Here is a 13,940-nt window from a genome sequence, read left to right as displayed (position 1 = left end):
GTTACATATGGTCAAACGTGGGAAGGGGAACACCTGTATCGTCTACTATCTACTTGTCCTAGCACGTGCGATATTTCGTGTGTTCTTAGTTTTTTTCAATGTTTTTTTAAAATGTATTTTGAGAGAGGGAGAGAGAGAGAGAGCAAGCGAGCATGAGCAGGGGAGGGGCAGAGAGAGAGGGAGAGAGAGAATCTTAAGCAGGCTTCTCACTGTCAGCACAGAGCCCTATGCGGGGCTCGATCTCATGAACTATCAGATCATGACGTGGGCCGAAACCAAGAGTCGGACGCTTAACCGACTGAGCCACCCAGGTGCTCCTTGACTTAATTTTTAAAAGTTTCATCTCTATTATGCATATGTCATTATCGAATACCAGCAATTTAAGATATATCCTCAGTGAGTACATTCTTTTTTTTTTTTTCCTCCTTTGTTAATAAAATGTCTTGGTGAAGTTAGGGTGGATGGAAATATAAATAAATCTCTTTAGCTGGCAAATAAGCCTTGAATGCAATGAATAGACCAGCCACTTAAACACCCTTGAGGAGCAAGCAGACAGTGTTGCAATATATCAAACATTTCGGTGTTTTAATGTGTTTATACTTTTTTAAATGAACTGAAAATGCACAGACAACCAGATGTCTTATATTATGTACACTCAGCTTTAACCAGCTGCTGAAACAATTTCTGATGATTTAATGTTCTTGGAACTTCATTCTACAAGAAGGTTTGTCTTAGTAACGGTTTCCATGTGAAACCAAACTACTATTTTAAATGGTTCAACTACTATAACCGTAGTGCAGTGTGGTGGATCCACTTCTGACTTAAGGGGGAATATTAACTTGAAAAGTGGGGATGCTCTTACACCTGACCATCCCCAGCCTCAATGTAACTTGTCATGTTTAACATGCCAGTGCGGTGCCAGCAGGCGAGAGCAGGAGGAAGGCAGTGTTTTGTTTGTTGGTTGGTTTGTTTCGAGAGAGAGAGAGGGCGTAAGCGATGGGCAGAGAGAGAGGCAGAGGGAGAGAATCCCACAAGGGGCAGAGAGCGAGAGACAGCGAGAGAAAGAGCGAGAGAGAGAAGTGGGCTCACCCAGCTCATGTTTTACCTGAAGCAGGGCTCAAGTTCACCCAAAGCAGGGCTCGAGCTCACTCCATGTGGGACTCGAATTCAGGAACTGTGAGATCAAGACCTGAGCTGTCGGATTCTTAACCGACGGAGCCACCCAGGTGCCCCATGAGGAATGCAGTGTGTTAGCAACCACCGAGGGCAACTTACAACTGGGACTCTGTGTCTCCCTTTCTCTCTGCTCCTCCCCTGCTCATGCTCTGACTCGCTCTCCTTCAAAAAGAAATAATCAGAAAAATTAAAAAAAAAAAACTGGTTATTTATTATTAAGAGATCAGGATCAACTGTAGTAGTTTAGATAAACTCCCAGAGTTTGTGGGAATTCACTTGTAATAAAGATTGACTTGTAAGGAGTTAGTGGAAACTGCTTCTCTGATAGTTGGATATTTTGGTAAAATAATAATTCTATGAGATGCTAATCTTCAAAGCCTGATTAAAATAGCACATCTTCCAGGAATCCGTTCTTTACTCCATACCTCTGAGCATTTATATATTTCAAATAAAGACTAAGTCGTTCACAGGGTCATGACTTGGCATTTTTCAGTGTATATTGGGTAGATCCCACTAGAATTCAGTAAAAGCCTGTGCTTTGCTCTGCCTTCTCTGTGATCTCAAGGAAGTGACTGGGAAGGAATAACTTAAGTAAGATGAAGGTATTTTCCTCAAGACATGAATAGAGGGTGTAATACAAGAAATGGTTTGGCATGACAGAGTTGAACGCGTAACACTTAGAGTTTGTGAATCGGTCCTCGCGGTGTTTCTGTTGGGGGTTGAATGAGACCCGAGTGACGCAGCCCAGTGGTTGAGCTTTGGAAGGGCCCCAGCAGCAGAGCAGTAACGTAACATCTGACACAGGATGGGCCCAATACTTAGGTTTGCTCGTGAGGCTATCTTATTATGAAATAGAAGTTATTTGGAGAACTTGAAGTGGGTTTCTTCTTTTTAAGGTTTATTTATTTATTTTGAGAGAGTGCGCGTGCAGGGGAGAGACAGAGAGAGAGGGGGAGAGAGAGAATCCCAAGAATCTGGCAACGCAGAGCCGGACGCGGGGCTCCTCGTGCGATCCTGCCCTGAAATCAGGAGTCCGATTCTTAGCTGACATAGCCACCCAGGCACCCCTTGAATTGGATTTCTTAACTTGTCTGTCTTTTTGTCTGTCTTTGGTGTTGTTTTTGTGAAAGCCATCCCTCTTAGCTGTATATGATGATGCTCTTGTCAACCATGGGTCCTACCCTTCTCTACGGCTACCACTCCATACAGGTCCCTGTGAGGTTGGCTCCAAGTGGGCCATCCCACCGGCCCCAGGTCGGAGGTACAGCCTCTTCTTCTGAGATCCATTTCTGTGTTCTCTTTATCAACCTGTGAACTCGTTGAGGACTAGGGCTGTTTAATTCTCAGCCTGGCCCCGATTTGCAGATTTTCCAGTTATGATTTAATCTAAGAACATTCTTCTTTTAGATGAGATACCCCTAATCGATTGCCTTTTTCTGGGTGTCTCTACTCGTGCAGTGTGACTTTGCCTACCGCTCGAGTACGGGGGGTGCTGACGCTCTCCGCTGACCTCATCCGTGTCACTCATTCAGTTTCAGCCACACAGGTGTCCTTGCTAATTTAGGACGTGCCAGCCCACTCCCTGTCTCCAGGGCCTTTGCCCTCTTTTCTTCTTCTGCCTTGAACATGCCCCCTCAGGTACCCGCGTGGCTCGTGTCCTCACCATCATGCTTCCTTCTGCTCCGAGGAGGCCTGCTTCTTAGAAGCAGCTGCTCTGACCACCCTGAAATAGGACCCCTCTCATTCTCTGTTCTGTCGTCATGCTTTGTTTTTTGTCTCTACTCGACACTTACCACTACTTTCCATATTAGCTATTACTCTTCTTGCTTGTTTCCCTCAAATAAGATTAGGAGGAACGCTCCGTGAAAACCAGGACTGTTCCTGTGCCTGCGTTTGCTTTGCTCATTGTTGTTACCATTAGTGTTCAGGCCATTCGGCACATGGTAGGCTCTCAGCAAATATTTGTCAAATGGCTGAGATAGTAGGGGCACAACCTGTCCAGTGTGCTGAAAGCATTTTGTTTGTCCTCATCTAGTCTGTATGCAGACAGTATTGTGCTAAGGCACATTCCATGGCAAATGCAGTGGCTCAAAGCCCTTTGCAGATGGTACGTTGTATTATAGAAACTAGGTGTCCTATAGACGTTAGTAGTAGAAGGGGGCTATAGAAACAGAAACGCGGAGAAATAACGTCTGACAGTATTTAAGGAAATGGTAGATTAGTTATAAATGCTGAGTGGTCTGAGACCATTGAGTTTAGGGACAGTCAACTTTATATCTCAGTAGTCCTCAGATTATCCCTTTACAGTATAATAATCTCTCTTTCATTAAGTTCATTCTCAAAAACCTGTATTGGGAATATGCCGTGTGTCTATACTTTACTAGGCCCTGGACAAAGAAAGGTGTGGTTTCTGAAGAGCTTGGAGATGGATAAGTACGTAGAAAGATTGCCCAGGAGGAGGAGCAGTGCTGAGTGCTAGTCACTGGGGCTGTTGTGATTAGCAGTGGCTCGGCCATCGAAGAGCCAGAGAGGAGCCGGCCCAGGGCCTCTTGAGTGTAAATAATGAATTTGAGGAATCATAAGTGCATTAGTTTTTTGTTTTGTTTTGTTTTTAAAAAGAGCAAGAGAGAGCTCAAGTGGGGGAGGGGGCAGAGAGAGAGAGAGACTGACTGACTCCCAAGGGGGCTTCATGCTCAGTGTGGAGCCCAACATGGGGCTCAATCCCACGACCCTGGGGTCATGACCTGAGCTGAGATCAAGAGTTGGACATCCAACCTACTGAGCCACCCAGGCGTCCTCATAAGTCCGCTAGCTTGATTAGAGCAGAGGGTTTGTGGGAGATTAAGGATGGACTGTGTTGTTTGATGGGGCAAAGACTTGAATTTTAGAAAGACTGACGATTTGACTATGTTTAGAGTTCTCTGTTTATTAAGATGTAAAAGAAGGTACTTTTAGAGCTGTTTTTCTAAAATCCATTCTGGAAGTGTTTGGGAAGGGATGCAACTGAATAAGAATCTTATTTGTTAAATCACTTTATCCATAGGGTTTCCAAAATGTAATAAAATGATATGAAATGCATATTTATTTGACCCATAAACTAATGATATTGGCTTAGATGTTATCCTGTGGAAAATGGGAAAATTCGAAAACTTTGGTGCTACCATTGAGAAGGTTTGAGAGTGTGAAAAACCATGAACAGTTACTTTATGAAGTCTACAGTTGATGGGGACAGTGAGGGAACTAGAGAACCCATTGCTGGCAGTGAAGGGCTAGACTATCGACAAAATGCCTTTTTGTAGAAGCCCCGCATGTTAACACCTAAACCCTTCTCCAGATCCAGCCTCAGCAGAGCAGGTAGCTGAAAGAGCAAGTCCGTGTTCAAGTTGTAGGTGCTGTAGGGAAATGCCTAGTATGGCTTTCTGATTGAATTAGGGATTTTTGTCATTACGTGCTCCGAATTAAAGGTGATAGCATTTTCATATGCCAAGACGGTATTACATATTAAGTTCACAACAGCTTTTTAGTTTGAAAATTGATTTCTGGTGTGGTGAGGAGGGGGGGGATCTCAGTTAAGTTCTTAAAAACTATCCAAACCTTGACCATGTTTACTGAAGTCTGGTGTGGCGAGGAGGGAGGTTCTCAGCTAAATTTTTAAAAAATATGTAGAGGTCTACCATGTTGATGGAAGTCTGACTAAAACACCTCCAGTACCACAAATCATGTTGATTTTATAAGTTATGTGCTCAGATTGCTCATAATTGCACAACTGATTGTTAAGAAGTATAGGACATACTGTGTGGTAAGGAAAAGACATTACTAATTCTGAATCCAGAAGATCGGGCTTGAATCCCAACTCTTCTGCTAACAGGCGATGTCCTCCACGTCTCAGTATTCTCATTTTAAAGTTAGGGGTAATAGATCAGACCAGAAATTGATACTTGGAAAAGACATTTGAAGACATCTAGTTCAGCTGTTCAGCATTTTAGATAAGGAAATTGAAGTGCATGAGTTTGGCGATCAACTCCTGTGGCTGTTGGAGGAAAAGCCAAGCTGTACATCATGTCCTTAGATTCAGTGGAGTGGCCAGAGGCTGAGAGGGAGCCCCTGAACCCAGATGAGGTCTGCCTGGTGTTCTCACTGCCTACTGTGTTGCCAGAGCAGTGCATTTGAAGATGCTTTTGTACATTTTAAAATGCTTTAGGATTATAAAAGTGTATTGTCTTATGCATCCTGAGTACTCAAGAAAAACACTGAATACATTTGCTCTCTGAGTTAATTTTCCTATTTTAGACTTCTCAGTGAAAAGGAGCAGCACTGGGTCACCAACAAGTATAGTGGGCAGAGGGCACATGATGTCTGAGATTGCAGAGAACAAGGCTGAATCATGTGGGAACTGAAGGGAGTTTCTGTCGTGTTTGGCTGCCCGGGAGGACTGGTGCCAACCTGGCCTTTGGTGGGAAAGATTAGCAGCAGCAGAAGTGGGGTCCTGAATCCCGGCTATCATTTTGCCTGTTTGCATATTTTGCTTGCAGGTTATGAGCCAGATAATCGTTGGATTTTTAGAACGAGAATTCAGCTTTTCTTTAGCCTAGCCCTTTCATCTTCTATATGATGTCTCTGGAGTAGAAGGGATATGCATTTCCTAAGGTCAGTTTGCAGGATTCTTAGGTGGCCCTGAAAACACTGACTCTCTGCCTTCAAAGAATTTTTACTGTCATAAAACCAAGACTGGCACGGAATACATTTGTTAATTTCTCTTGCTGTTATTAGTACATGGATAGCAAAGTATGAATGAGGAAGTTCGATAGTAATAATTGCAAAGTTTAATTCTTCAAGCAAAGAATTGATTTTTTTCTTTTTAATTTTGTGTCACTTACATAAGTTAATTCTTGACAGAGTAATTTCTTTTCCAGATTACATTACACATGTATATTATACACATGTATAATCCAGATTACATTACACATGGATATTTAATACTAGCCATTGATACTGATGCAATTATTTTATTTATTTTATTTTTTAATTTATTTATTTTGAGAGAGAGTGAGAGTGTGCATGCATGCAGGGTAGGGGCAGAGAGAAAGGGAGAGAGAGAGGAATCCCAAGCAGGCTCCACAGTGGCAGCACAGAACCCAACACGGGGCTTGAACACATGAATGAGAGGGAGATCATGACCTAAACTGAAATCGAGAGTCAGACACTTAACCAACTGAACCACGCAGGCGCCCCTGATGGAATTATTTTAATGGTAATCCATGTGTGCTCATGGCTTTGGAAAAAAACAGATAGCACAGAGGGCTTATGATGAGAACAAATGCTGTTTGTCCTATCCTTTTGATTTCTTTCCTCCCCAGAGACAGTCATTTTTGATGTTTAACTGTTTGGGTGGTTTATAGAAATCTTTACCGTTATTATACCTTTATGTATATATATTTCTAAATAATGCTATTTCTTTTTCTTTGAATTAGTAGGCTTTAGTTTTCTGAGCAGTTTTTGATTCACAGCAAAATTGAGCAGAAAATACAGGGAATTCCCATCTAATCCTTGTCCCCGCACTTGTGTAGCACTCCTACCCCCCTACAACATCCCACCCCGGAGTAGGACATTTGCTGCAGTCGAGGAACCTACATTGACACATCATTATCACCCAAAGTCACGGTTTATATTAGGGTTCACTCTTCATGCATCATACGTAGAATAGGTTTTACCAAACGGGAAATGACCTGGATCCACCATTAATAGTATTATAAGAGTAGACTCACTACCCTGAAAGTCCTCTGTGCTCTGCCTGTTCATCCCGTAGCCACCACTGATCCTTCTGCTGTCTCCTTAGTTGTGCCTTTTCTAGAATGTCATACAGTTGGAACCGTACAGTATGTAGCCTTTTCCAGTTAGCTTTGTTAGCAGTATTCATCTCAGGTTCTTCCATGTTCATGGCTTTATAGCTCATTCGTTTTTAGCACCAAATAATATTCCATTGTTGTGATATACTACATGTACATAAATTAACTTCATGCATGTGTACAGATATAGCCATCATATAAGTTTTAGAATTGGTATTAAGTGTGTACATTTTAAAATTTGATAAGAATATAAATTTGGTTAAAAAACCCAAACTGTCCCTTAAAGAGATGATATCAATTATTATTTTTTGAAATTTATTTATTTATTTTGAGAGAGAGAGGGAGAGCATGGGGAAGGGGCAGAGAGAGAGAGAGGACAGAGAGAATCCCAAGCAGGCTCCACGCTGTCAGCACAGAGCCTGGTGTGGGGCTCGAACCCATCAACTGCAAGAAAATGACCTGAACTGAAGTTGGATGCTCAACTGAGCCACCCAGGCACCCTAGATTATACCAATTATAGTCTCACCAAAATCATTTACCAGAGCCTTGCCAATATTGCATAAACTTTTTTGTAAATTAAAAATGGAAATCGTAGTGTGATTCTTACATGTATTTTCTCATTACGAGTGAGATGGTTTAGCAATCATTTTCAATTCCTGAGAACTCTTTTTCCTCTGTTTCTTGTTTTATGAATGCAACATTTTAAGTTGGCATAATTGGAGTCTGGACATGCATATAACCATTTCAAGAAGTTATGTGGCTATATTTTATTGATGTGTTTGATGCATTGTTATATGTAGAGCACTGGCTCTTTAAGAAACCACGAAAAGATGGAATGGATATTTGAGTTTATTTGATCTGCCCCCTTGATTTTTACATAAGATGAAGTCGACAGGTGAGGTGGCTTATGAAGGTAATGAGTGACAGTTCTGAGACTAGAATCCAGATTTTTTTGACTCCTAGTCTCCAGGCACTTTCTGTTCCGCTATTAAGATTTGTATAAACAAAAGGTATTACCGTGTATTTGATTTTGTTCACTTTTAAAACCAGCCCCAAAACTACTGACAGCATCTGTGATACACTGCACTCCTTCTTAGTCTTTCCTCGTACTTTACTTTCACAGTATCCTTGGTGGCGTGACAGTGATAATTCTAAATTTTGGTCTCAGTCCTTTGAATTTGTCAGTTGTTTTTGTTAAACATATGTTCCATTTACAGTACTGTCCGTTTTCTTATCCAATAGTAAGTAAAAAAGGAGGATGTTTTTCTCCTCCGTATTCGTTGACTTTGTCCTTAGCCAACACTAACACCCATTTCATGAAGGCTTTTGTCTTTATCCAAGTGTTCCACTCTGCCCTAGCAGAGCAGTGCAAGGTCAAGGCGCCTGTCCTTTTTTTCTTCACATGAAATTAATAACTTGCTCCAACAGTAGTTTGTTTTAGGACGTTTCCAGCCCAGATGGTGGAAAGTTCTTGGGATAATATGGCAGCCAGAGCAACACTTTGGCTTTTTAAAGTTGACTTTGTTTTGGCGATTGTGTGATGCAGATCTTCTGAAGATCATACAAGGACATTAAAACAAGAAAGATCTGTTAGCTTGAAACATTTTTCATCTTTGAAAAACCACCACACTCAGCATGGTACCATTTTGGTTTCTTTTAAGTACTATTGGCCTGTCTGGCTCTTTTCCCTGATTATTTGGCACTTAGGATAGGCCAATTAATACATTTAAAATGTTGTTTTCACAGAAATCTAACATTGCCCTGAATTCCTTTTTTTGAGCATTATAGAAAGTTACAGCAAGAAATGACAGTAGAGATCATTTTGCCCAAAGTACTTATTTAAAAATAGGAAAGCTGAGGGGTGCTTGGGTGGCTCAGTGGGTTAAGCGTCCGACTTCAGCTCACGTCATGATCTTGCATTTTGTGAGTTCAAGCCCCGCGTCAGGCTCTGTGCTGACAGCTTGCTCAGAGCCTGGAGGCTGCTCCGGATTCTGTGTCCCTTTCTCTCTGCCCCTCCCCTGCTCACACTCTGTCTCTGCTTCTCTCAAAAATAAATGAACATTAAAAACAAATTTAAAAATAGGAAAGCTGAGACCCAGAGGAATTATTTGTTAAAATTAACAGAATGAGGTTTTTTTTTTTTTTTATGAAATTTATTGTCAAATTGGTTTCCATACAACACCTGGTGCTAACAGAATGAGTTTACTAGAGAGCTTAGAGGCAGACCCTAAGTCTCCTAATTTTGGATCACTGACTTCTACATCATAGCCCAATGTGATTTAAGTTTTTGTTTGCTCTTATTTCAATATGTCAGCAGATGTGAATCAATGAAAGTTTAATTTTAACATTTATGACAGTCCTCTGTTTTTAGTTCTTGATTAATTTAATCTTAGAGCATATTTTTAAAATATCCAAATACCTAAGTGAACAGTCTACTGCCTCTTCTGGTTCCGCATCCCTCCAGCTGTTCTGTTTGCTTCCATAAGTAACCACTGTTCTTAGTCTCTTCTGTATCCTTCCCGAAGATGTTCATGCGATGCATATGCAGTTATGAGCACAGATTCTTATATCTCCCTGCAGTCACACAAAAGATGGGAAATTATACATACTCTTTTGAACTTTCTTCTTTTTCCAGTAGCACCGTATCCAGGCAGCTTTTGTACACAAGCATTTAAAGAGCTTTCTCATTATTGTTATGAGGATATTCAGATACCCCCAGATTTACCCCTCGAAAGTGTATTATTAGGTGGTCGTTAGTGAATTCACACAAGTTGTGAAACTGTCATTACCATCTAATTATAGGACTCCTATTACCCCTTTGTGATATGAATTTAAAGTATTTTTTTTTCTAAATTTGCCTTTCTTTTTTTTTAAAGATTTGAATCTTTTTTTTTTTAAATTTTTTTTTTTTTTTCAACGTTTTATTTATTTTTGGGACAGAGAGAGACAGAGCATGAACGGGGGAGGGGCAGAGAGAGAGGGAGACACAGAATCGGAAACAGGCTCCAGGCTCTGAGCCATCAGCCCAGAGCCCGACGCGGGGCTCGAACTCACGGACCGCGAGATCGTGACCTGGCTGAAGTCGGACGCTTAACCGACTGCGCCACCCAGGCGCCCCAAAGATTTGAATCTTTTAAGTAATCTCTACACCTGTGTGGGGCTCGAACCCACAGCCTTGAGGTCAAGTGTTGCAAGTTCTACCAACCAAACCAGCCAGGCGCCCCTCTAGATTTGCCTTTTGACTTGACTTATTTGCTTATAGCACGCTTTTGTTTTGACGTGGTAAATTTTCAAAAACGACTTTTAAGAGTCTTAATTCATCCATCGTTGATAGCTTCTAGGCCTTCGGATGTATAAACTGGCTCATTGTTAACATTTTTGACCCTTTCTCTTTCTACTTGCCTTCTTGCACATTTCATTGTAGCCCCACTGGCTTCTTTGGCGTTCCTGAAATATGCTAGGCATGTTCCTATCTCTGGGCCTTTGCATGCGCTTATCCCTCTCCCTGGCAGACTCTTCCTGTGCCTCCTTGCTTTTTTCAAGTCTTTGCTCAAAAGTCAGCTTCGTGTTGAGTCTTCTTACTTAAAATTGTAACACATATGTGGTAGATTGTCAGTGGTCCCTCAAATTCATTCTTCTCTTTATTAGCATTTGGCTGGGCAGTGGTTGTCCAGGCAGAGATGGCGTTTCTCAGGCTCGCTTGCCAGCTAGCTATGGGTGTACCGGAGGAATTGATATATACAGCTCTTACGTTATTTAAAAAGAAATGACTCTCCTTGGAGTGCACTTTTCTCCCTTCTCTCTGGTGGGAAATGGTAACCAGAACAAACTTGGAAGCACATGCAAAGGGTGACAGAGCTTCCTTCCCGGCAGAGCCTTTGAGTGATCTTACTAAGTAGATCCTGCTTGATCTGACTGCTAAGTGGCAGAGGAATGAGCTTTGATCTGGTTTGAAACCTCATTTTGGACTTCTGTAGTAGCAGCTTAGCCTCACTATTCCAACCACCCTAACCAGGTACTCCTTATCCAACCTTCATGCGTTACTTTCTTCATGGCATTCACAACCTTTTCATTTACTGCACAGCATTTTTGTCTGTCCCTCTAAAATAGAAGCACCAAAAGGCCTTCTTTAAAGCATGTTTTAAGAGAATCTCCCGTCTTGGCCCCTAGGATTTTCTTTCTTTTTTTTTTTTTTTTTTTTTTTAAGATTTAATCTTCTGATCTGTTTGGGATTTCTTTTGTATATAGGGTCTGAGGTGTAGATTCAGGTGTTATTTTTCCTTCTGAAAGCAGACTGTGCAGTTGTTTGGACAGTACGTGTACCACTGTGTGTTTGGTATTGTACTGATGAAGTCCCATTCTTAACTTGTATAACAATGATTTACAGATAAGAAGTGGCTGCTCAGCTCTTCAGTAGATGCCTCACAAGAGAGATCACTGTGGTCTCCATCATGATCAAATCTGAGTGACTACAGTGTATTTGAACTGTTTTTTAGTCTATGCAAACAAAGAGACGCTAGATGCCCTTCTTTTCAGGCATTAGTTCCTTTTGGTTCTCTAAATCTTACATTTTTATTCATAGTAAATGGTGTATTGACATATGGGAAGTCTTGGTTTTGGCTCATAGTTATAGGCTATTTTGGAAATCAGAATAGCAAATACTGTATGTGCTAGCTTTATCTTGAGTAAAAAGTTTTTACTGAAATGTGTATTTGCTTTGGATAGTCACTAAAAACTAGGTGTCTGTGTTAGAATGCTGTTTGTTTCTTATGAAGGAACAAAATTGCTACGTACAAAGTCTTTCAAATATGCTTTCAACAACAACAACAAAATATATGCCTTCAATGAGACTGAATCTGTGACTCTGTGCCCTCAGCCAGTATTTAAAAGTGTAACTTACATCTTTGATTGGCAAGTGTGATGGTTAATTTTGTGTGACAGCTTAACTGAGCTGAGGGGTGCCTAGAGGTCAGACATGGTTTCATTATTTCTGGGTGTATCCATGAGTGTGTTTCCAGAAGTAGTTAGCATTAGAATCAGTAGACTTAGTGAAGAAGATCATACTCACCCATGCTGGTGTCATCCAGTCCTTTGAGGGATGGATAAAGCACATAGGTGGAGGAAAGAGATAAATTTACTCTCTTGCTTTAGCCAAGATGTCCATCTTCTCCTGTCCTTAGACATTGGTCCTCCTGATTCTTGGGCCTTCTGACTTAGCCTGGGGTTTTTCTGGTTCTCAGGCCTTTGGGTTTGGACTGGAACTGTACCAGGCTTTTCCTGAGCGTCCACCTTGCAGATGGCAAGTAATGGATCCCTCAACTTCCATAATTGTGTGAGTCAGTCCTTCATAGTAAATCTCTTTTTGTCTATATCTATTCCTATACTATTGATTCTCTTTCTCTGCAGAGCCCTAAGTAATACAAGTGTGGCTGACTCATTGCTGTGATCTGAATGCTTGTGTCCTTCCAAAATTCTTATGTTGAAACCTAACCTACAAGGTGATGGTATTTGGGGGGGATGATTAGGTCATGCGGACAGAGCCCTCATGAATGGGATTGGTGCCCATGGAAAAGATACCCAAGAAAGCTTCCTTGTCCCCCTTCCACTGTGTGATGACACAGCAAAATGATGTTCACTGTCAGGGGCACCTGGGTGGCTCAGTCAGTTGAGCATCCGACTCTTGATCTCAACTCGGGTCTTGATCTCAGGGTCATGAGTTCAAGCCCCATATTGGGCTCCACGCTGGGCATGGAACTTACTTAAAAAACAAGAATAAAAAAAGTTCAAAAAAAAAAAAAAAAAAGCTCACTGTTTGTGAACACAGAAAGCCAGCTCTTATCAGACACTGAATTTGCAGGTGCCTTGATTTGGGCCTTTGGAACTGTGAGAAATAAATTTCTGTGCTTTGTGAACCACCCAGTCTGTTAGTTTGTCAATTGCAATCTACGGGCACTAAGGCACTCTCCTGCTAAATTGTTTTTCCCTAGTTACAAAGCTTTGTTACTTTGATTGCTCACAGTGAAGTAAGAGGGGTATCATTAAGAAGACCTATGGTTAAAATGAGGTTAGACATTATCCTCAGACCATCATCACTATGATTTTGTTTCTCAAGGAAATTTCCCAGTAGGCACAGCCATTTGGGAGCAAACATTTCTTATATTCACTTTCTTCATGCTCTTCCTATTTAAAAAGTTTAAATTAAAAATAATAAAAATAGTCACCTGTAATCTCATCTCTCAAGATTGCTTTTTTTATTTTTTGCCTGTTAGCACCTGCATGTATATTCATTCATATAATACATAACGTTCTACCATTTTTGCTCAATATTATGTCGCGAGGCAAATATTTCAATAAAGTACGTCCCAGAAGCAGATGAGTAATGTGTTTTGTAAGGCTAGCATAACCCTGATACTAAAACCTAACGAACGTTACATAAAAAGAAAGTTACAGACTAGTATGTCTTATCAATGTAGGAGAAACATATTTTTTAAAAAAATTAGTAAATTGCACCCAGTAATACATGATAAAGGGCATAGCATCATAAACAAGTGGGGCTTATCGGACGAATGTGATATTGTTAAGACTTGAAAATCCATCAACATAATATGCCATGTTGGCAGAATAAATTAGAAAAGCCATATGAGTGTCTCAGTAAGTGTGGAAAAAGCATTTGACTAAATTCAACATCCATTCATGAAAAAAAAAAAAACTTAGAAAACTAGGAATAGAAGGGAATGTTTTCAGTACACGTAAATATGTGTAAAGTGATTGTCCATTTGCAGTGTTCTTGATTTAGGTTGATACACCATGAGTTCTAAATCTATAAGCCTGTCTTCTTTGATTAGTCTTAGCCTTTTTTGCCCACGTTAAGCATACCGTCTGTCACTGAGTGCTATTAGTTTTATTTTGTTCCGTATC

The 13,940-nt window shown here is 40.9% G+C and overlaps 1 protein-coding gene and 1 long non-coding RNA gene across 5 annotated transcripts in view; one reads left to right on the top strand and one right to left on the bottom strand.

The window, feature by feature from the left end:
* The window catches only part of DYM (dymeclin), a 357,699-nt gene that overhangs the window by 89,299 nt on the left and 254,460 nt on the right, over positions 1-13,940 (top strand). The window lies entirely within an intron of this gene.
* The window catches only part of LOC147575616 (uncharacterized), a 41,845-nt gene that overhangs the window by 19,334 nt on the left and 8,571 nt on the right, over positions 1-13,940 (bottom strand). The gene's annotated exons all lie outside the window — the stretch shown is intronic.

The sequence above is a fragment of the Puma concolor genome, chromosome D3, assembly GCF_028749965.1.
Source record: "Puma concolor isolate L17-30 chromosome D3, mPumCon1.1.hap2, whole genome shotgun sequence".
In the NCBI taxonomy this organism is placed as follows: Eukaryota; Metazoa; Chordata; class Mammalia; order Carnivora; family Felidae; genus Puma; species Puma concolor.
This window is presented reverse-complemented; position numbering and strand designations above follow the sequence as displayed.